At 40.1% G+C, this 22,988-nt stretch overlaps 1 long non-coding RNA gene across 1 annotated transcript; it reads right to left on the bottom strand.

Moving 5' to 3' along the window:
* Positions 1-5,481: 5,481 nt before the first annotated feature.
* LOC119519780 lies at positions 5,482-22,872 on the bottom strand. The gene is made up of 3 exons (XR_005214083.1): positions 22,694-22,872; positions 19,394-19,621; positions 5,482-5,526 (listed from the first exon to the last, which is right to left on the bottom strand). It is a non-coding gene; the product is annotated as an uncharacterized LOC119519780 (long non-coding RNA).
* Between the last annotated feature and the right edge of the window lie 116 nt (positions 22,873-22,988).

The raw sequence follows: 22,988 nt of genomic DNA, 5'->3' as shown, positions 1-22,988 counted from the left end.
AATCTGCTTGGTATGTGTCTCAGAGTGGGTCTATTTGGATTTATTCTATTTGGAGTTCGTTGAGCTTATTTGATTTGCATATTTATGTCTTTTGTAAGGGTTGGGAAGTTTCCCCCAATTATCTTCTGAAATAGTTTTCCTAGCCTTTACTCTTCTCTTCGCTCTCTGGGACACCAGCTATTCTTATATTTGTGCACTTCATGTTGTCCTTAATTTCCCTGACAGAATTCACATGGCTCTATGTTTTTCACCATTTGTTCTTTTGTGCATTTTCATTCAATTGCTTTGTCCTCTACTTCACTTATCCTTTCTTCTGCCTCTTCAAATCTGCTGTTGTGTGTCTCTGGTATATTTTTCATTTGATCTACAGTATCTTTCATTTCTATAAAATCTGCAATTTTTCTATTTACTCTTTCAAATTCTTCTTTATGCTCTTCTAGTGTCTCCTTGATATCCTTTATGTCTTTAGCCAACCCATTGAAGTTGTTTTGGAGATTTGTATGTACTTCTTCAATTAGCTGTTCCAAGTTCTGTGTCTTCTCCAGCTTTTTATTTTGTTCATTTGGCTTGGCCATATCTTCTTGAATTTCCATGTGCTTTGTGATTTTCTGCTGATTTCTAGGCATTTGATTATCTTGACAAGGTTATTTTGGGAGATGCAAGTCTGTTTGGATATCTGTAGGAGGTCTGGCAAATCTGGGATTTGACAGAGTGCTCTTTTCCTGACTTTCCAGAAGATGGCACTCTTGGGCCACCGCTTCCCCTCAAGCCCACTTTTCCCTGACTGCAGCAGCCCCTTGGGAGGGAGCCCAAAGCAGACAAAAATCCAGTCACTAGAGCAAATTTCCCTGTGTGCTGGAGACCGCCAGCCCCAGGGTTAGGGTTGGGCACTGTGCCCCTTGGCAGGGAGTCTACTTGAGGGTATGATGTGTCTGATGATTCCCAGGCTTCTGAATGGATTAACCTTGGGCTGAGGAGTTAAGAATTTTACCCACTCCAGCCCTCAGCCAGCTCAGATGTGCCCTGCTTTTTGTCAGCCCACAAAATCCCTGCCTGCTGTGCACCCACAAGCCTCTTGAGTCAGGGAGGGCCTCTTGGTTCTTCCATGTGGCACTCCGCTTTGTCCCTGACTCTGCCCACGCATGCCACAAGTGTTGCAGGCTTATATGGAGGAAGAGTAAAGGTACCGGAACACAGAATGTCTCTATTGTCTGCTAATTGTTGCTTCAGCCCTGCTTTGCTTTGTGTCTCCTCTCCTCCCAAGGGGAGGGCCTCCCAGTCCTCCCCCAAATCAGGTAGCCACAGTGGCCTGCCACAGGGCTGAGGGGTAGGAACCATGCACCACAGCAAGGTCCCTGTGCACCTTGCTGTTAGTTCCCACATTCCCACACGGGAGCTCCCAGATGCACGGCTGAGAGGGGTGGTGTCCCCCACTGTTTGTGGAGATTGGGAGAGCAGGAGTTTGCAGTTCCTCCCTCACCTGCTCTGGACAACAGGCCCAGGAGCAGTCATGATTAAATTAACTCACTCTGTCCTTTCAGTCATAATTTCTCGGCATTTTTATCTCAGTCCTCCCTATATAATTTAGAAGTCCTTCTCTGGCCACTCATACCCTGGAACTGCTGTCCTAGTCATTTTCTGCCTGTTCTCTAGTTATTCCACAGTGGTGAAGTTTTCACTGCCTCTCCTATTACTCCGTCTTCCCAATCAGAGCCAACCATTGGCATGATGGTGGATGTGTCTTTCTTGCAGACATTTTACATGGATATCATTTCTTGTTTTGCTAGGCCTGTTTCTATGGATGTGGCTCAAATAGTCCCAGAGCTATGGGCACCTTTTTGGGTCTGTCATTATTTGTTTTGAGTTCAAATTGTCCCATATTTGGCCAGAGGAAAACTCTTTACACTGATTCCTGTTCCCTTTTGTCATCTTCTTATTTGTATTAGTTTCCTATGGCTGCTATAACAAATTACCACAAACTTGGTGGCTTAAAACAGAAATTTATTCTCTTACAATTCTGGAGACCAGAAGTGTGACTCAATATCACTAGGTTGAAATCAAGATATCAGTAGAGCAGCACTTCTTCTTGAGGTTCTAAGGAAGAATCTGTTTCTTTCATCTTCTGGCTTCTGGTAGTTGCTAGCATTCCTTGGCTTGTGGCCTCATCACTCTAATCTCTGCCTCCTTGGTCACATTGCCTTCTCCTCTCCCATGCAATATGCCTTTGCCTCTCTATTGTAAGGACACTTGTGATTGCATGTAGGGTCTGCTCAGATAATACAGGATAATTTTCCCCACCTCAAAATCTTTAACTTAACCATATCTACAAAGACCTCTTTTACATATAAGGCAACATTTTCAGGTTCCAGAGATTAGGACTTAATATCTTTGGGGGCCATTATTCAGCCTACTACACCATCATTCTTTGAGCACTTCCTTTGTTCCTTTTTAGTGAATATTTGTAAGTCAGACGTAGGTGCTGGGTGTGCTGATTGATATTGGGTTGTCATTCTTTCAGGTCCTTTCAGTAGACAAAAATAGGATATGTATGTATGGATAGGCATATATACAAGCATACATATTATGCGCATTCTGGACTGTTGTGCCAGAGTTGGCTCATATGGGCTTGCAAAAGTTGATTACTAAATATTCAGGAATTCTGTAAGAGATTAAATGGATGGTAGCTCAACATCAGCCATGGTGGGAGTATTTGCACCATGGAAATCAGCAAATGCTACAAATCAGTGTGATTTTTAAAATCAGAAAGTCACATTTATCAGCATACCACTGCATATATATCACACACATTTCCCCTTCTATTTGTTCTTCCTTATATAAATATAACACACATATATGATATCATATATATGTAAAATATATATAAATACACACATACTCATATACCATGGGCTCACACCTCTACCTCTAATTCTTGTCTATTATCACAGGGTTTGATCTAGTCTTTCCTCTTTCCATATTGATAACTGTCTTCTCCAACAGTGAGATACTTGGCTCCAATTATTCTCAATATATTTACCCATTTATCTCTCGACTAAGTCAGCCATCTCTTTTGCCCCATCCCTACTCACCTTGACCAAAAATCTATATCCTTGGCCCTGACTACACCAGCCTTGACCACAAGTGTTTTTTTTTTGTTTGTTTGTTTGTTTTTGGCTCTGGACCCTCCGGAGCTACTATCTCAGCCCCAGTTTTGCCAGTCCAGACGACCAGAGTTGCCTTCTTGAGCTGGGCCCCACCCACTGTAAATTTACTAGCCAAATCCTGGCACTAGCTTTGCACATTTCCCTTTCTTTGTCTACTTTTTCCATTAAAAATTCCTGTTCCTTTATTATTTTAAGTGCTTGGTATTGAGTAGATGCTTCATCTATATGGGTGGGTTAAAGACAGGGTTGTCCTGGGTCCCTGGGTCATCAAGAGATAAATGGGTAAATATATTGAGAATAATTGGAGGCAGGTATCTCACTATTGGAGAAGACAGTTATCAATATGGAAAGGGAAAAGACTAGATCAAACCCTGTGATAATAGACAAGAATTAGAGGTACAGGTGTGAGCCCATGGTATATAAGTATGTGTGTATTTGTAAAATATAGGATACCCAGGTAAATTTGAATCTGAGACATATTTATACTAAAAAAAATCATTTGTTGTTTATTTGAAATGCAAATTTAACTAGTGTCCTGTAATTTTATTTGCTAAATCTGGCAACTGTAGTTAGAGAGCTACAATAAGCTTCCTTTAATCCCTCATCAGTCCCTGGGTCATCTGGAGCACTGTCTATAACTCCAGATTTCCCCACACACAGAGTAGCTAGTTCTTCCTGTACCAAGACCCATTGTCATGGGTTCAACTCTTTACATCTCAAACCTATGCTCTCCACTAGAAAAGGCCTGAGCCTAATCAGGTCATGATTCAAAGGATTTGGGCTTCATCAAGTAATCTCCCACTCAATTAAGAGTCTAGGGACAGACAATAGTTTAAAAGTAAAGAGCACTCAAGACAAGAATTCACCTTCAACACACTTTTACTAAAGGAGCACTTAAGGTAAAAGGAACAAGTTTACAATGTAAAAATTAACTGATACATCACCAAGCCTGGGAGCTCTTACTCCTCTAGACACAGCTGCACATGAGATCAGAGAGCTCTCTCTTGTTTGAGTTACAGAAAATTTATACATCTTGATTTAAAGTAACTTTAATTAAGTCATATTCTATTTTTACATTAAATGATGCTTCATGAACACAAATGTCTCACAAAGCGAAGCATCTTGATCCATGAGTGGTTCAAGATCAAAGGAAGATATCCACATTATCAGAGACTTAGCCTTGAATTCCTGTAAAACTCTACTGATAATATTTTTACTAATTAAGCTATGATTTCTGTAAGAGCAATGTAACATAATTTTACTTGTATAAAAATTAGAAAAGAGATTACTATTACTTGTCTCTAACTTGTTAATATAGTTTTTAAATTTTATTCTATTGATTAGTTTAGCCATTACATCATATTGATAATAACATACAATTGATTAGGACTGTATTCAACCTTGCCACATTATTTATGACTTCTCGATGATTAAAGTAACAGCTTCAGCCCATCCTATTTTCACAGAGGACTAGGTGATTACATGTTATCTATATCTAAGAAGGTTGAGAGGGCATTTCTACTTTCTTGAAAATATTCACAGTTCTTTTAACTGTTTAGCTTCCTCTTCAGTATAATTTTCTAACATGGGACTTGAAGGGTATGAATCATCTGTCCAAGTTATTATATAAGGGCTTTCCACTTTTTATCATTTGGAAATTGTACTTGGGTGTTTTTAGGTAAAAATTCTGTGAAATATGCTTCCATATCAGAAGGAATAACTGGTTCTTCACTATCAGAACAGAAAACATCAGGTGGTACATGAGAGCAGCATGGAGAGAAGGAATCAGTGTTCTCATTATCAAATTCCGCAGTAGAGATATTATCCTGTGATACCATCCACCTCTGCTCTCTGCTTGTAAGACACAGGGTATACCCCTTCTCAGTCCTACTTTCTGTACAACAATTTTTTTTCCGCCTTTGGGCTGCACATACTTATTTTGCTCCCTTTTAAACAACTACCAGAGTTATAGACAGCAACACACAGCTTAGTACACAAATAGAGAGTTTGGTTTGCTAATTAGTTACATGTTTTCATCTTAGAATACTTATAAAGGAGATGAGACAGCTTCATCCCTCCTCAAGGAAGCTTTACGGTTAGGTGCCACTAATCTTTACACCCATAGCATTCCTTACATTCCACTACCATTCTTCTTACCTTCTGTATTAGTTAGGGTTCTCTAGGGAAACAGAACCCAACAAGAGATATCTGTAATCAGATTTTATAAAAGTGTCTCATGCAACTGTGGGGATGCATGAGTCCAAATTCTGTAGCGCAGGATGCATGAGTCCAGATTCCATAGGGCAGGCAGCAAAGTGGCAACTCCGATGAAGGTGTTCGATGACTCCTCAGGAAATGCTGGCTAGCCAAAGAAGAAAACGTAAAAGTTTTCAACTGATTGGATTAAATCCAGCTGATTGAATTCTCTCATTGTGGAAGACATGCCCTTCATTGATGTAATCAGCCACAGAAGCAGTCACTTGACTGATGATTTAGTAAACTCTCCAGGAATCCAGTATTGCTTGTGGTTTACTCTTTTGCTAGGCAGGGACAGTTCTAGTGGCTTCCACTTGGTCTTTCCTACCACAACAGCCCTCACTCCATGAGTCAGGGAACCAATGTGAGGGTTCTGCCCATTGCTGAGTATGTCTATTCCAGTTATGCATTCTGGAACTAGGGAAATAACCACAGAGTGGGTCTGGGGACCAACTGGACCCACTGTGAGACAGACCTGAGCTAAAACTCCATTGATCACCTGACCTCCATAAGCCCCAACTCTGACTGGTGGACCAGAGTGATGTTTTGGATCTCCTGGAATTAATGTCACTTCTGAGCCAGTGTCTAATAATCCCCAAAATATCTGATCATTTCCTTTTCTTGAATGCACAGTTACCCTGGTAAAAGGCAATAGGTCCCCCTGGGGAAGGCTGGGAGGAAAATTAACAGTATAAATTTTTGGCACTATAACAGGGTCCTTCCCCAAGGTCTCCAGGTCTGTAAACTGTCTCAAGTCTGGGAATTGATCAAGGGGGCATGACCCTCTGTTTTGTAATTCAAGTTTAAACTTTTGTTCACTTGACCTAGAATCCTTCTGCTTATACAGATCAAACAAGAATTTGGTAGACTGCTCATCTATTTTACTTCTAGGTACTCCATGATCTACTAGCCAACACCATAAGTCTCTGAGTCAGATTATTTTGACTGCTGCTTTGAGCCTGTTTTCCATTATGGGAGCCATAACCACCTTGTCTTTGGCAATTAACTGCTGCCACATGGCTTCTGATGACTCAGGATCCAATTTTCCCCATTGTGTTTAAGGATTCCAGCTCAGTGACAGGAGTTCCCACAGTAATACCTGGCCTACAGAGAAGGGTGACTACTAGCTCTTCAGAGATGACAGAACTAGTCCCACAAATTTATTCCTCATAGTCCTGGTAAAAGGTGTGTCCTCTGGACATTCCAGGGGTGTGTGAGCAGATCTTCCATGATAAATCCACTCTAACATTCCAGTCTCTCTAAGCCTTTGAATCCCCTCCTCTACATTAAACCAGGGCAGTTCTGGCATTTCGACCTCAGGTAATGTCGGCCACCTTTTGATCCATGTTTCAGCCAACCACCCAAACTGTTAACACCCTTTCTAACCACTCAACCTATAACATTTAATGCAGAATCTCTGTTTAGTGGGCCTGTATCAATAAATTCAGCCTGATCAAACTTTATATTCCTTCCACCCTTATCCCACACCCTTAATATCCATTCCCACACATATTCCCCTGATGGAAAACTCATGCAGCTCTTTTGGAGTATAGCATGCTTCCTCATGGGTCACACTTTGTACCTCACCCTTTGGGGCCTGTTGGGACTTTAGTCTAGTTACAGGTCTTGAGGAAAAGAGTGAGGGTGAGGGTGAGGGTGAGTCATGAAAAGAACTAGAAGTATCCCTCAAGAGAACCTAAGATGACAGCTAGGTGAGACAGGGCAAAAAACACCTCTGTGAAAAATACTAGACAGAAACCAGAAAGTGACCCAGAACACCAGTTCCAGAGTAGCACCAGCCAGACAAGGTCTGCTAAATCTACAGGGACCGTGTGTTTGGTGAAACCAGGAGTTTGCATTCTGAAACGAGTGAGTGAGTTGGCTGAAAGTCCCTCAGCCACACTGCAGCATGGGGAAATGGTGGGTTGGCGTTTGGAGACAGACTAGTTCTTTAAAGAAAAAAATAAAAAAAGCCCGGGAGCAGCTGCAGATATGACGGGGAGAGCCCCACAGTGAAGCACAGTGGGAGCAGGCTGGGCTAACGCCTTGGTGTCTGGCATGGAGGATTCCCCTTCCCACACCCACTGTTGACTGTCTCAGGCCCAGGGGAGCAAAGGGGAGCCAAAGGGAGAAAGGACTGCATGACTTAAAGCCATCTCCCCAGTGGGTGGGGGATGCTCCTGCCCGGGGCTGGACCCGCAGCCCAGAGCCGTGCTGGGAAGCCCAGTGTGACGGGGAGTCTTTCCCGCAGCACTGCACACATGCCACAGTATTGGCCGTGGACAGTGGCCTTTAATACACCCATGGCTGATTGTCCTGGAGCTGGGAGGGCAGTGCTGTGTGGAAAAAGGGAAGTTAACGCATCCCATTCAACCATCTTTGAAGGGGGCTGGGAACACCCCTGCATGGCCCAGGGTCCCAGGGCTTCCCTGGAGGCCGGCGCACACTTGTGACGCGGCACAGCCTTCCCTCAGTGGAGGTCCTGGAAGAGCACAGCAGGGAAGGGGGAACCACTTGGAAATCCCAGGGAACCTACGCCAATACCAAGGACTTGTGGGTCAGTGGCACAGAACAGCCTTAAATATCCGAGAACACCTGGGAGGTTTGATTATTAAAGCTGCCCTCCCTCCCTAACTGCTCACACACCCCTCATTCGGGGCAGACAGCACCAACAACAAACCCAAATTAAGTGCACCAATTGGACCCCACAAGAGTCAGATCCCCATAAACCACAAAGACAAAGCTGGGGAGAACTGATTTGAGGGGAGTAGGTGACTCACAGATGCCATCTTCTGGTTAGATAGAGAAAGTGTACGCCACCAAGCTGCAGTTCTGACAAATTAAAGATCAAGTAAAGCAAATGCCAAGAGGCCAAAAACAACAGAAAATCTTAAAGCATATGATAAAACCAGATGATGTGGAGAACCCAAACCCAAACACCCAAATCAAAAGATCAGAAGAAGTATCCCTCAAGCCAATTACCTCAGGACATTCCACTGTAGTTTCACCTGGTGAAACAGAATCAATCTCTCCAGACAGAGGAATAAGTGCTGCTTCCTCAGAGGAGGTGTTTACAGGTTTAGCAGGCACTGAAGGGTTAAACTACTTAGGTGGAGGCTGGATGGCAGGCTCCTCAGGGCAGACTGGAGGCCTGGAAGCTCTTTCTTCAAGGCAGGCTGGAGGTTAGGGGGCTGTTTCCTCAGGGCAGAGCTCCACAGGTACATCTAGCAAAGACTCAGCAGAATCCAGGGTTCCAATGTCCCCACTGCCATTATCATCAACCCAGATGTCCCCATCCAATTTTCAGGATCCCAGTGTTTTCAAATCAATGCCCTTACTTTAACACAGACACCCTACAAGGTTGAGATTTTAGTTTACATTGTAAATATGCTAGTCGCACAATGAGACCCTGAGTCTGGTTTTCAAAGATCTCAAGTCTGTGGCCAAAGGAAATAAGATTTTCTTTCAGGGCACACATAGAAACCTTTACATCTGTCATATGATGTTTAAGTTTCAAATTTGAAGCCTTCAGCTAGTCCCTGTGTCTTATAACTTTATCCAGCATATCTAAGAACAAGCAGCCAACATCATTATACTTCTTAATTCCACAAAATTCTATTAATGTGTCAAAAACACTGTCATGCCAGAGCCTGGCCTTGTACAGGAGTATTATTAGGAGAATCAAAAGCTGATATTTTGCATATCTCCATTGCCAACTCATGCCATGCACTGTCAATGACATCCTGATTATTGGAAATGGAGTCATTAGTGCCTTTGAATCTAACCAAAGTAGAAAAGCAATTGTAAAAGCCCATTTTAAGATTCTATTTCTCAAGAACCACTCCCAGTACCAAGATGTATTAGGGTTCTCTAGGGAAACAGAACCAACAAGAGCTATCTGTAAATAGAAGATTTTATTAAAGTGTCTCATGCAATTGTGGGGCTGCATGAGCCCACATTCTGTAGGGCAGAATGCATGAGACCAAATTCCATAGGGCAGGCAGCGAACTGGCAACTCCAATGAAGGTGTTCAATGAATTCCTCAGGAGATGCTGGCTAGCCAAAGAAGAAATGAAGGTCTCTCTCTTCTCCCTTAAAAGTCTTCAACTTTTAGGTTGGCGGGGCAAAAAGGTGGCATAGAAAGGTGTGGAATTTAGTTAGTCCTCTAGAATATAGTAAATAGCCAGGAATAACTAGTAAATAGTCTGGTACAACTGTTGGGGAACATCCATGACTGATCACACATCATACACCAGCTTGAAATGGGTGGAATGGCTGAGATCACAGTATGCAACTGTAACTAAGGCTCCCCAAACTGCGGAGCTGGTGCCCTTCCCCCACCGGCATGGCAGGCTAAGTTGGAAAACTTCACTTTGGGAGAAAGAAGTAGTCCCTGCCAGAGCCAGAGCTCAACCAAGCTCCAATTGTGGTTTTAATTAACAAATTTGGACTACTGAATACAAGCTACAAGCACAGGTAAACCCAGAGCAAATAGGAAAGGAAACTGAGGTTCCCCCCAGCAGAGAGGAGACAGGGGTGATGGGGAAAAATACGTAAATGAATACAAACAGAGGCTTTTGGAGACAGCTGAGCTCAGAATACTGGGGCACAGAGAACTGGGTAACAACATGGTTGACCAGAGAAACTGGGGGTGGGGGGGTGGGGACTTGCTCTGAAAAGGGGCTTTTGCTCCTTTTTGTTTTCTTTTTTTTTTCTCTCATTCTAAGCAGCTCAATAGAGAAAGCCTCAGGCATTTTCAATTGTCAGTGCTGACCCAGGCAAGGGTGGAGTTAACAGAGTCAGAGAGACAAAAGAAGAATCCAAGTGTAGAAGATAACTCCCTAAAGAGTGTATCTTTCCTAAGAAAAGGGGGGTGAGCCCAGCTCAAGTGGCAGCCCTCCCTTGGAGAAATCAGACCCCAAGGCCTGTGGGGGAAAAAGCCAGAAACAAGTTAAGCTAGGCTTCTGACACCCTCGGTCCCTGGCCAGGACAGGGTCCACTGAGAATTAAAGAGACTACACCTCTTTACACCAGTGGGGAGCTGTGGGCTGACAAGTGCCACCTGCTGGACAGGATAGGAAAACACCAAGTCTAGAGGCTTCACAGGAAAGTCTGACAACCTGCTCCTAAGGGAAACTTAATATTAATTACACCTTCCTCCTGAGACCTGGGCCTGTCTGGTCTGGGAAAATCTGATTGGAGTAATCAAGGAAACCAGATGCCTAGACAACAAAAAATTATGAGTCACATTAGGAAAAACAAAGATATGGCCCAGTCAAAGGAACAAATTAACACTTTAACTTAGATATAGGAATTGAAACAACTTATTAATCAAACAAATCTCCTAAATCAATCCAAAAATCAAATCAACGAGTTGAGGGAAGATATGGCAAAAGAGATGAAGGATATAAAGAAGACACTGGGCGAAAATAAGGAAGAACTCGAAAGTTTGACAAAACAATTGGCAGAACTTATGGGAATGAAAGGCACAATATGAGAGATGAAAAACACAATGGAGACATACAACAGCAGATTTGAATAGGCAGAAGAAAATATTCATGAGTAGGAGGACAGGATATCTGAAATCCTACACACAAAAGAACAGATAGGGGAAAAAATGGAAAAATATGAGCAGCATCTCAGAGACTGAATGACAACAAGCATGTACATGTCATAGGTGTCCCAGAAGGAGAAGAGAAGGGAAAAGAGGCAGAAACAATAATGGAGGAAATAATCACTGAAAATTTCCTATCTCTTATGAAAGACATAAAATTACAGATCCAAGAAGCGGAGCATACCCCAAACAGAATGGATCCAAATAGACCTGTGTGAAGACACTTAATAATCAGATTATCAAATGTCAAAGACAAGGAGAGAATTCTGAAAGCAGCAAGAGAAAAGTGATCCATCACATACAAGGGAAGCTCAATAAGACCATGTGCAGATTCCTCAGCAGAAACCATGGAGGCGAGAAGGCAGTGGTATGATATGGTTAAGATACTGAAGGAGAAAAACTGCCAACCAAGAATTCTGTATCTGGCAAAACTATCCGTCAAAAATGAGGGAGAGTTTAAAATATTCTCAGACAAACAGACAATGAGTTTGTGAACAAGATACCTTCTCTACAGGAAATACTAAAGGGAGCACTACAGGCAGATAGGAAAAGACAGGAGAGAGAAGTCTGAAGCACAATATCGGGAGATGGGAGCACAATAATGTAAGTACACTGAGAAAAGATGACTATGGGTATGGCTGAAAGAGGAAGTTTAGGGTCACGTAGGACACCAGAATGAAAGATAGAAGATAAAGACTGAGACTGTATAACTTAGTGAAACCTAGAGTGGTCAATGATTGTGATTAAATGTACAAAAATGTGTTTACATAAGGGAGAACAAATGAATGTCAACTTTGCAAGGTGTTAAAAAATGGAGTGGTATTGGGGAAAAATACAATCAATGCAAACTAGAGTCTATAGTTAACAATAACATTGTAATTTTCTTCCATTAATTGTAACAAAGGCAATATACCAAAGCTAAATGTCTATAAGAGGGGGATATAAGGGAGGGGTTTGGGATTCTTGGCATTGGTGTTGTTGTCTGACTTTTTAACTGTATTTTATTTTAATTTTATTTTTTCTTTTGTTGCTTTTGAGTTGTCATTTTTTCTTTCTTTTTCTTTTTTCTTTTTACTTATTTCACCTCTTCCTCTTTCTTTGTGGAAGAAATGGAAATGTTCTTATATAGATAGTTTTGGTGGAGGCATAACTATGTGATTATACAGGGAACCATTGTTTGTTTACTTAGGATGGAATGTATGGTGTGTGAATACAACCACCTGAAAAATAAACAGAGGGATACAAGTGCTAAAGAAAATGTGGAGAAAGTGATGTACCTAATCACTGTTAGTGGGGAAGTAGAATGGTGCAGCCCACCTGGAGAGCAGTGTGGTGGTTCCACAGATAGCCAAGTATGGGGTTGCCTTATGGTCCTCCAACTTGGTTATTGGGCATATATTCAGAAGAACTGAAAAAAGGGACACAAATAAACATTTGCAAAGTTGGGTCTATGGTTTCAGTACTCACAATTTGCAGTGGATGGAGGTGGCCTAAGGGTATAATGACTGATGAGGGGAATGGCGAACTGTGGTGTATACATATAATGGAATATTGAGCTGCTACAAGAAGAAGTGAAGTTGTGAGGTGAATGGAAATTGAAGACAGTATGTTGAGTGAATTAAACCAGAAATGAAAAGAAAAACATTATAATACCTCACTAATAAGGACTAAATATAATGCGCAAGCTATGAGAATTGAGCCTGGGAGCATAGGTTATCAGGGGAAGGCTTATTGTAAAGGTTCCTAGATTGTAAACTCTTACAGCAGTTACATCTATTTCTGAGTTGTAATGGTTATTTCTAAATTTTGAGATGCTGAGCTCTTTGTGTATAATCTGGTCAGCCCCTGGAACTTTGGGTATCTATGTGATACCTGAGATTCAGAGCCAGAGTCCAGCAGCTATGAGTATCTGTTATCCCATACAGCAAATGTTGAGGAGCCTGAAAAAAGAGATCAGACTTCAAGTAGAGATATGAACAAAATTGACTTTTTTAGGACTAAGGAAATTAGAATAAAGGACAATAATGACAGTGTTTTCAAAACTTCAACTTCTGTATGAGACCAAAGGAAGAGATGTTTATTAGGTGCAAAATCTGTATTTTTTTGTAACACATTATATCATTTAACTTGTACGGTCAGTTTATTCAAACAACATAATTACATGGAACGTTGAATAGGGAATGAAATCTGGTTGGTTTGCAAAGGTTAGTGTGAAGCCCCAGTACATTCCAGAGTAATCTGGGCAGACAATAAAGATGTATTTGCAAAGCTCCTTGAGGGACTCGGGGAAAATGTGGGAATATTAAATTTCCCCACCTGGGGAATTAATAATACTCTCACAACCAATTTAGAAAGCCGAGCCCTTAATCTTGGGGCTTACCCTTATGAAGCTTGTTACTGCAAAGGAGAGGCTATGCCTACTTAAAATTGTGCCTAAGAGTCACCCCCAGAGAACCTCTTTTGTTGCTCAGATGTGGCCTCTCTCTCTCAGCCAACTCTGCAGGTAAACTCACTGACTTCCTGTCTATGTGGCCCTACTTGGACCAAAAGGGGGAAGAGAAAGTAAACAAAATAAAGTTTCAGTGGCTAAGAGATCCCAAATAGACCCCAGAGGTCATTTTAGAGGTTATTCCTATATATTATATAGATATCCCTTTTTAGTGCTTAGTGTATTGGAATAGCTAGAAGAAAATACCTGAAACTGTTGAACTTCAATCCAGTAGCCTTTATTCTTGAAGATGATGGTATAACTAAATAGCTTACACTGTTTGACTGTGTGATTGTGAAAACTTTGTGGTTCCCACTCCCGTTATACAGTGTATGGACAGATGAATAGAAAAATGAGGGCAAAAAGTAAATGAATAATCAGGAGGGATGTTTTGGGTGTTCTTTTTTACTTTAACTTTTATTCTTATTCTTTTTTGTGTGTGGTAATGAAAATGTTCAAAAATTGATTGTAGTGATGAATGCATAGCTGTATAATAGTACTGTGAACAACTGATTGTACACCATGGATGACTGTATGGTATATAACTATATCTCAATAAAATTGAATTTTTAAAAAGTCTTCAACTGGTTGGATTAAATCCAGCTGATTGTTTTCTCTCATTGCGGAAGACATATGCTTCATTGACGCAATCAACCACAAATACAGTCAACTGACAGATGATTTAATAAACCAGCCTTCTGGTTTATTTACTAGCCACAAATGTCCTTGCAGTAATGGTTAGGCCAGTGCTTGTTTGACCAGACACCTGGGCACCATCACTTGGCCAAGTTGACACATAAACCTAACCATCACACCTTCTTTTATTGAAAACTGTCTAATATGCTTTGCTGTGGAATTTTTTCCAGGATGGAGTGTTAAGTTAAAAAAATAAAAGAGAGAAGAACTAGAGAAAGAGAGAGTAAAGCTACTATATACAAAGACACACATATATATAAACAATATACAATTTGTGCTTGTATATGAATAGAATATCTCCAAAAGAATATAAAGTAAACTGTTTTCAGTGGTTGCTTCTGAGGTGGGTAACTATGGGACCTGTCTCTAAGGGGTGAGAGGAAGATTTGTTTTTACTATCTATTCTTTAGTATACTTGTTTTAACAAAGTGCATATTTAACTTATTCAGAAATATGTAATCTTTTTAATGGATAAATTATCTCTTTATTTGTGTATCTCCTCACTACACAGTAAGATGCTTGAGGTCAGGTACCATGTCTATTTCAATTTGTATTCCAAGAGCCCAGCACTGTGTCAGAGTTATTATATTTGAGCTCTTTACATATCTATGTATCTCAGCATTTTCTCCCACTGATGCATTTCTAGTACTATTATCAATATTATTTAAATTAAATTAGAATTCACAAAATTATTTAATGTTGAATGTAATAAATGAATATAGCAATAACAATGTCAAATTCAATTGTTACTTAAATTAATTTAAATAAAATTATTTAAATAATTTTAAAACCTAAGGGATGTATTGGAATTTTAAAAATCAGCTCTCTTGAGGTATAATTTATATACTAAACATCCATTAAGTGTACAGTTCAATGAATTTTGACAAATGTATATACCTGTCAAACCATAACCACAATCAAGATATAGAACATTTCTGTCACCCCAAAATTGTCCCCCTTCCCAAACAATTTCTACCTCCTACCCATGGCCCCTCGTAACCACTTATAAATCACAAATATTATCTATTAATGGATTTTAAATATATTTAACTAGAAACATTGAATTTATCATTATTTTATCATTAAACCAAAAAGCAAAGGACTGCCTACAAAAATGCATAGCTTGACCATATTCTTGTTCTAATCCATTTTTCTGATTCTCATTATTATTAGAGAATAAACAAGAAGGAAAGGTAAGAGGCTGCCTTATTTTCAACAATAATAGCAGTTGCCATTTATTGAATATCTATCATATTCCAGGCACCCATTAGCAGTTTACAGGCATCCATTTTCTCATTTGATTCTCATAACAACCCTAAAAAGTGGGTATTTATTATCATCTCCATTTTACCTGTCACTCAGAAATTCCCCTACCCCTGGCCTCACCTATGTTTAAAACAAATGTATCAAACCCTTTACAATATACCAAATCTTCAAGCTCTGAGTATACTGCCACAGTCTTGAAGTAGCAGTTAGTCCTGTTTTTCAATCAAGTTCCCCTTCCCAATTCTCAGTAGTAATCAGAACTACCACTATCTGTTACTTGAGGATTGCTTACTATGTCAATGTCTGTATTACCCTATCCCTGACCACTGAATTTTTCATCTGTGGACCACTGAGGCCAACTCCCTCAGGGCTGCTCTGGCTCTCTTCTCTCCAGTGACTCACAGTAGCTCACAAAGATTCTCGAACATTTCTGTTTTGGAGTCCGTTATCTCAGAAACAAATGCCCTCTTGGGGGCAGCATGAACTAACTTCTTGGACTAACCTAACAAGATACCTCTGCCCCAGTTACAATTCTCTTAGACGTAAAGGATGAATCCCAAGGCTTAGAAAAGTTAAAAAAAAACAAAACAAAACAAAAAAAACAAAACAAAACACAACAAAAACGTGGATAAGATTGCCAGCCAGTCAATAGCAGCACTAGTGTTCAGTATCAGTCTGACTCCAGAACAGCGACTTCTCTTCACTGGGTTGGGCTATCTTACTGACCATTCATTAGACGGAAGGGAAAGGACATAGCAGATAAACAACAATTAAATAAACATATACTGAACAAATACTCTGTACCCGGCACTAATCTATAAGGTGAGACAAAAAGAAGGGTCAGCACTTGGAAGAAGTAGTAATCTTTGGGGAGAGCCAGGTCTAAGTTAAAGCAGAGAAGAAATTGAGAAGACAGGGGATTTTGCTGATTAGATAGACCATGAGTTACATGTATTATAAATCCATTCAATCACTCATGCATTCAGTAAATATTCATGCTTACTATGGCCTGGCACTGTTCTAGGCAACGAAATGGAGGGGGAACAAACACACTTGAACTCTGTCTGCAACCTTACTGTTTAGAGGGGGATTAAACAATAAATGAATACTTAAATGTATACTTACAAATTGTGGTAAGTGCTATGAGGAAAAAAAAAAAAAGAACAATAAGCTAAAAGAGAGAAAAGCAAGGAACCTACTTTAAGAGAAGAACCCTGAACACTGAGAGGGAGCTGAACAGGTGAAGAATATGGGAGAACATTCTACACAGGGGAATCAGCAAATACAAAGGCGCCGAGATGAAAAAAAATGTAAGGTTTGAGTACCTAGGGTCCCTCTACCATGACTATATGACAGTATCCCTTAATTCCATTTAGTAAAAATGAGAGGAAGTTCCAGGAAGAGGCAATAAATTGAGCAAAGATGCAAAGATGGGAAAACTGTGTATATTAGGGGGTGGGCTGGCAACATGTTTGGGGAGTTAGCGAGAGCTCTGGATGCTTTCAAGAATAGCAGGCAATAAGGGTAGGTGGTTGGACTTAAAGGCCAGGCTGAAGATTTTTATTCTATCTGAAGTAAGTGGCCAAAGTTTTTTAAGCATTGGAATTAAATTTAGGAAGATGAATCTCAAAGAGTAAGTGAGATGAGCTAGAAGCAGGAATACTTACTGGAAAGCTCTTGCAATAACCCATACAAGGGATAAGTAGGAATTATCTAAGGATGGTACAAGGGAGAAATTATCTCTCCCTTAAATCCAACAGATATAAAATCCCCTCAAGGCAAGAGCAAAGGCGAGTTGTCCAGGGGGAATCTGGAGAGGAAAGACTGAAACAGCTTCTGTGAAATTTCCTCATGAGTTTTTACCTTCCTGGGGGGTCCTCTAGCTTGGACCTGTCGCCTTTCATCAAAACACAACAACAAAGCCTCCCAGAAAGGAACTAAGCATCTGGGGAAGAAACAGAATACTCTTGGGGTCCCACTGAGGTGACAACTGCAGTCTAAGAGAGAGAACATGGGAGGGAGTGGTGACAGTCATGGGTGACAATAATTCAAAGTGAGGCTCTGGAGTATATATACCTACCCCTCATCTGCTAACTCCTTTCACCCTCCAAGCTCTTCTCATACCTTCAGAGGACGCTCTGTCCTGCTATCTGTATGTTCTCATTCCCCAGATACAAATAAGTAAAAATGGGTAAGAGAAAAGATGGATGGAAGAAAATTTCCTAAGGACAAATTAATTGGACTTGGAATCTAATCTGACTAGATTTTGAGGTAGAGAGAGACAGAATAAAAAATAATTATGAAGAAGAGAAGCCTGAGTGATGGAACGATGGTGATTTAAGATCTTCTAGCTCCCTTGACATTGATTCTACCCTCCCTAAGAAACCTTCTGATGTTAATTTTGTTTCATAAGCCAACTTTTCTATAGGGATACCATTACATTTCTCAGGGTAGATTAGTAAATTGGGCTCTTGTGACTTAATTACCACCTAGGTGAAATGATAGAATCAAGTTCCTGAACAAGCAAATCAGAAATTACAGCCCAATCAGCTCCTTTAATGATCCATAAATATGGGTCCGTCCTCAGATCATTTTGTCACTCACAGGACAAAGTCATGAAAATAGATCATTTTCACAATAAATGTGTGTGGGTCTACAATAAGGGAAGCTAACGTTATCTTCTGAGATGAGTGAACCTTGTAGAAGTAATAGTAATAACTTTTACTGAGTGCTTACTATGTGTCTGGCCTTGTTATGCGCACGTTAAGTACTACTCATTAGACCTCAAAATGTTCCTGTAAGATACATGATATTATTATTCCCATCTTAAGATGAGGAAACTGAGGCTCAACGAAATTAAATGACCTAAAGGCACATAACTAATAAGCAGTAGATCTGGGATTCAAATGCAGCATGGTTGACTCCAGAACCCTTTGTTCTCTATCTATTGAGAAGAAATTACTATGAACATAGTAGGTGCCACAATCTCTACCCAAAGTCATCAATTGTAAATTTGTTACTGATTGGGTGCCGAGAAATATCCAGGTCTAATCAAGGGGAACTGGGAGTATCCTTAGAACTGGAATATGACTAAAGAGAGCTGCAATTAAATTAACTGCATTGTAACCTTTTGGAAACAAAGAAGACAAAACATAGGAACTTGTTTTATTCATAATGCATATTCAGCTCCTAGGACAATGCTTGGAACATAGTAGACTGTTAATGAATATTTGTTGAACAAATGAATGAACGGCTCTCAACACTGTCCTACAATCGCCATGCACTTAACTAGTAAATATTCTTTCCTATCTCACTCTGAAACAACTCTTACAAAGTTTTTTCTCTCTCCTCAAACGTCCAAAATTGCTTCTTCTTCCCCATCTCTGTCTCAGCTGATGACCTCATTTCATTCTTCATGGAGTAAAACACTCAGGCAGTGACTCCCAATTCTTCCTACTTACGAATCTACACACCTACCTGCATCTATATCCATATTCTCTAGCTTCCCTCCTGTTAAAATAAAAATGCCTCTAATTCCTATACTGGATCAAACCTCTTACATTATTGATTCTATCTCTTCCTGCTTTCTCAATGACTTTTCTCCTGCAGTTTTACTTTCTCTCTTTTCTGCACCATAATTTTCTGCCATTTTCCCGTATCATTTCCACACACATACAATCATGCTCTAGAATCTCCTACCCTTAAGAATCCTTTCCTAAACCTCACATCTCCCTATATCAAAGCCCCATTTTTATGCTCTTCTTAACCCACATTAATTCTTCCTCACCTCACATAATTCTTCAACCCTCTCCAATCAGGCTTCCATATCAGAGACCCAAAGAAACTCAGAAACTTCTAAAGTTTGTCTTCATCTTCTTCAAACTCTTGTCAGCAGGCTACACAGCTTACCATTCTCTTCTTCCTGCCACTTTCTTCTTTGGTCTTCAGGAATATCACATACTTCCGATTTTCTTTGGTGGCTCCTTCTCAGCATTCTTTGCTGGCTGGATTCTACTCCTCTGACATCTAATTATTGGAGTGATCCTGGCGCTTCTTCCTTTTTTCTATTCTGAGGTCGCAAACTGGCAACTCATTCAGCCAAACTGAACTCACAGGTGGATGTTATTTGGTCTGCAGCTTTAAAAATAGGGAATTGCATGTAAAAATCTGGATTTCCAATTTCTTTTGAAAAATTAGAAGATTTAGCAAAATTGGATCTGCATTCTCACTTGGACAAAATTTGCTGGAACTGAGCACCTGCTGTCCAGGTCATTTCTTAATCAGTTTACTACTATTCTGATCATCTTATAGCCTGCTTCACTCATTTAGGTTACTTGCTAAGGCATGTAGAAATATGAATTTGTGACCTCTCTTTTACACTTTCCCTAGGTGATGCCACCCACAATATGCCAGGAACTAGGGATACGGTAGTGCAAAAAGAAAGTAATCCTACTTCCAAAAAGTTTACCTTCTAGTGAAGGGAAACACATAAAATAGTGATAATGTAAGGCAAGTAATACTAAAAAAAAAAAACAAAAAAGGAAAGCAAAGGGATAGAGATGATAGAGAACGGCATTTTAGATAGTGTTGTAGGAAAGACTCCTCCGTGGTGATATCTGAACAGATACCCAAAAGAAATAAAAAATGGAAGGGCTTCCCAGGCAGAGGATACAATAGGTGCAAAAGTGAGGGATCTTGTTTTGTTCAAGAATGGCAAGGCCAGTGTGGCAGCAGCCCAATGAGTTAGACGGAGTGGTGGGAAATTAGTTTAGCAGGATAGCAGGGACCAAGACAGGTAGAACTTTGTGGGCTCTGGTAAGGTTTTTGCATCTTATTCCAGCAGTGATAGATATTTTGAACAGTGGAGTGATATGAAGTGAATTATGTTTAAAAGGATTAATGTGGCTATTATGTGGAGAACTGGTTGGAGGAGAGGAAGAATAGAAATAATGGTCCATTAAAGGTTACTATATAAGTTTAGATGAGAGGTGTCAGTGAAGGGGACTAGGGTATTAGAAGTGGAAGAGGTGAGAAAGGGTGAGATTTGGCAATATATTTTCAACATGGAGCTTGGAATGGATATGAAGTGTGAGAATGGAGCTGAGCATGACTCTAAAGTCTTTTGCTTAGACAACTGAATGGAGGTGTCATTTAGTGGGGAAGGAACAGTTTTGAATATGTTTTGTCTGAGATGTCTCCTAGATATCCAAAAGGAGGTGATTAGCAGGCAGAGTTTGGAATTCAGGGCAGTGATCATAGCTGGCAGGCTTACTCCTATTATTTGCAGGACCCAGGGGCAAGAACACAAATGGAAGTCTACATACCATATGAGTAAATATTTGAAAGTTATAACCAAGCTAACACATTTTAGATAAAATATGCTCTTTCTACCTTGATAAATATGTTATAACAATAAAAACAACATTGCAAAACTATGATTATCAAAGATGACTGAATTATTATTGAGCATGTCTGAATATTATATTAATGGGCCAGTGATGTTTAGACAAGTAATAAAACACATATATAAATCACAAACTATTATATATTTATTCCATACCATCTATCTTTCTTGTCTTGCAAAATCACTAATTATATTGTCATAATAAAATTTTTCAGTTTGTGTTCATTGACAGCAATGAGCTAAAGGATTAAAAATAAAATGTAATTGCATTCCAAGTATACACATTTGAATATATCTGCATAAAATTAAAGTAAATGTAAAATATTTTTTATATGCCTTAAAATATTCAGATTATCTGTTAAAATTAAAAGGTAAAATATGAAAATATCAAAAACTTAAATCATTCAATCATACCAGGTACATTGAATACCAATTTTGTGCCAGATACACTCAGAGAAGAATGTTCAGTTTACATTTTACTGGACAAATGTGGCTAAATATTAATGTGTTAGATCTTGGGTAGTGGACACATGGTTGTCTATAACATTTATCTCTGTGCTTTTTTGTATCTTGGCAATATAAATAATTAGATTAAAAGTGGGGAACAAAAGGAAAGAAGGCCACTGTGTCTAGCACTGGGGCAAGAAAGGGAAAGTGGTAGGAAATGAGACTTAAAACTAGGGCTAGATCCAGTAGGATCTTATAGCTCAAGGTAATCAGTAGGTATTTAAAGTGCGATCAGTAACCCCTGGAAAACTGTAGCGTGGAGGTGTGACATCTGATTTACACTTTAAAGGACACTCTTGCTGCTCTCTGTGGACTAGGTGGTAGGACGCAAGAATGAAAGCAGGGAAGCTACTGGAGTAATCAAGATAAAAGAGAACAGGATCTGGATACATTTTGGAAGTGGAACTAGTAGGGTGATGTATTGCTTGTGAAGAATGATGGAAAGGGGGGAATCTGGAATGGCTACATAGTTTTTGGTTTGATCGAATGAGAAAATGAAGATTTAGGAAAGAATACATGGAGGTGGGATAAGGAGAACCAAGAGTTCTGTTTTGGATAGATTACTTTGATTTTCTTATGAGGCATCCAAATGGAGATGTGAGATAGGCACTGGATTTATGATTGTAGAGTTTCAGAGAGGGCAAGGCTGTAAGTGTAGAACCATCAGTTATAATTAGACAAAGAAAAAAAAAAATCTCCCTTGACTCCATCACATCCTCCTCTAGCTTCCTTCTACTTCTTTGCTCCCTTTTATAAAACACTCATCTAAAGATAGCTGTCCAAAACCTGTTTCCACTTACTTTCCTCATTCTTTCTTGAACCCTTGGGGAGCTTTTTTGGACACTAATCCGTTGATGGTTATATGTATGGTGAATATCTTTCAGTCTTTGGCTTATCTTTGTATGTCTTTAATATTTCTGTTATTACAGAAACAGCAAAGTTAAATACAGTCAAATTTATCAGTATTTCTCCCCATGGCTTGTATGTTTTGGATCTTATTTAAGAAATTCTTCCCAATTTTGTTATTATAAAGATATTTTATACTTTCTGAAAAAATGTTTTGAAGTCTAATCCATCTGGGATTTTCGGATATGGTTTTAGATAGAAATCTAATTTCCCTTTTTTCCCTTTTGGGAACTCTTCATTGAAGAGTTCACCCTTTCCTCATTAACTTGTAATGCCACCTTTTTCATAAACCAAGTTCTCAAGGAGCCAGTCTCCATGCCGGCCTCACAATCTTTGCTTCCTATTTTCCTTCTACTTGGGGTGCGCTTCTCCAGGCTTGTCTCAAAGTTTACCTTCCTCTCGCAGCTCAAATGTCATTCCTCGCCACCCCACATCTAGATTATATCCACAGGCACTTCCGGCTCGTAGATCTCAAGACTGCAAAGGGGCTGGAAGGACCAAGGTGTGTAGAAGCCCCGGGTTAGTTGTCGCTAAGTGTTGCTAGGGCTGTCCGAGAGGCCGCCGAGGGGAGGAGCTCCTCGGCTCTCAGCGACAGAATCCAGTCATCGTCGCCGTCGCCAGGGAGTGCGTCACGACGCGCAGGCGCCCGGGGGCGGGGCCCGGGTTGAGTCACGTGGCTTGGTTGCC

Source organism: Choloepus didactylus, chromosome 2 (assembly GCF_015220235.1).
Source record: "Choloepus didactylus isolate mChoDid1 chromosome 2, mChoDid1.pri, whole genome shotgun sequence".
In the NCBI taxonomy this organism is placed as follows: domain Eukaryota; kingdom Metazoa; phylum Chordata; class Mammalia; order Pilosa; family Megalonychidae; genus Choloepus; species Choloepus didactylus.
This window is presented reverse-complemented; position numbering and strand designations above follow the sequence as displayed.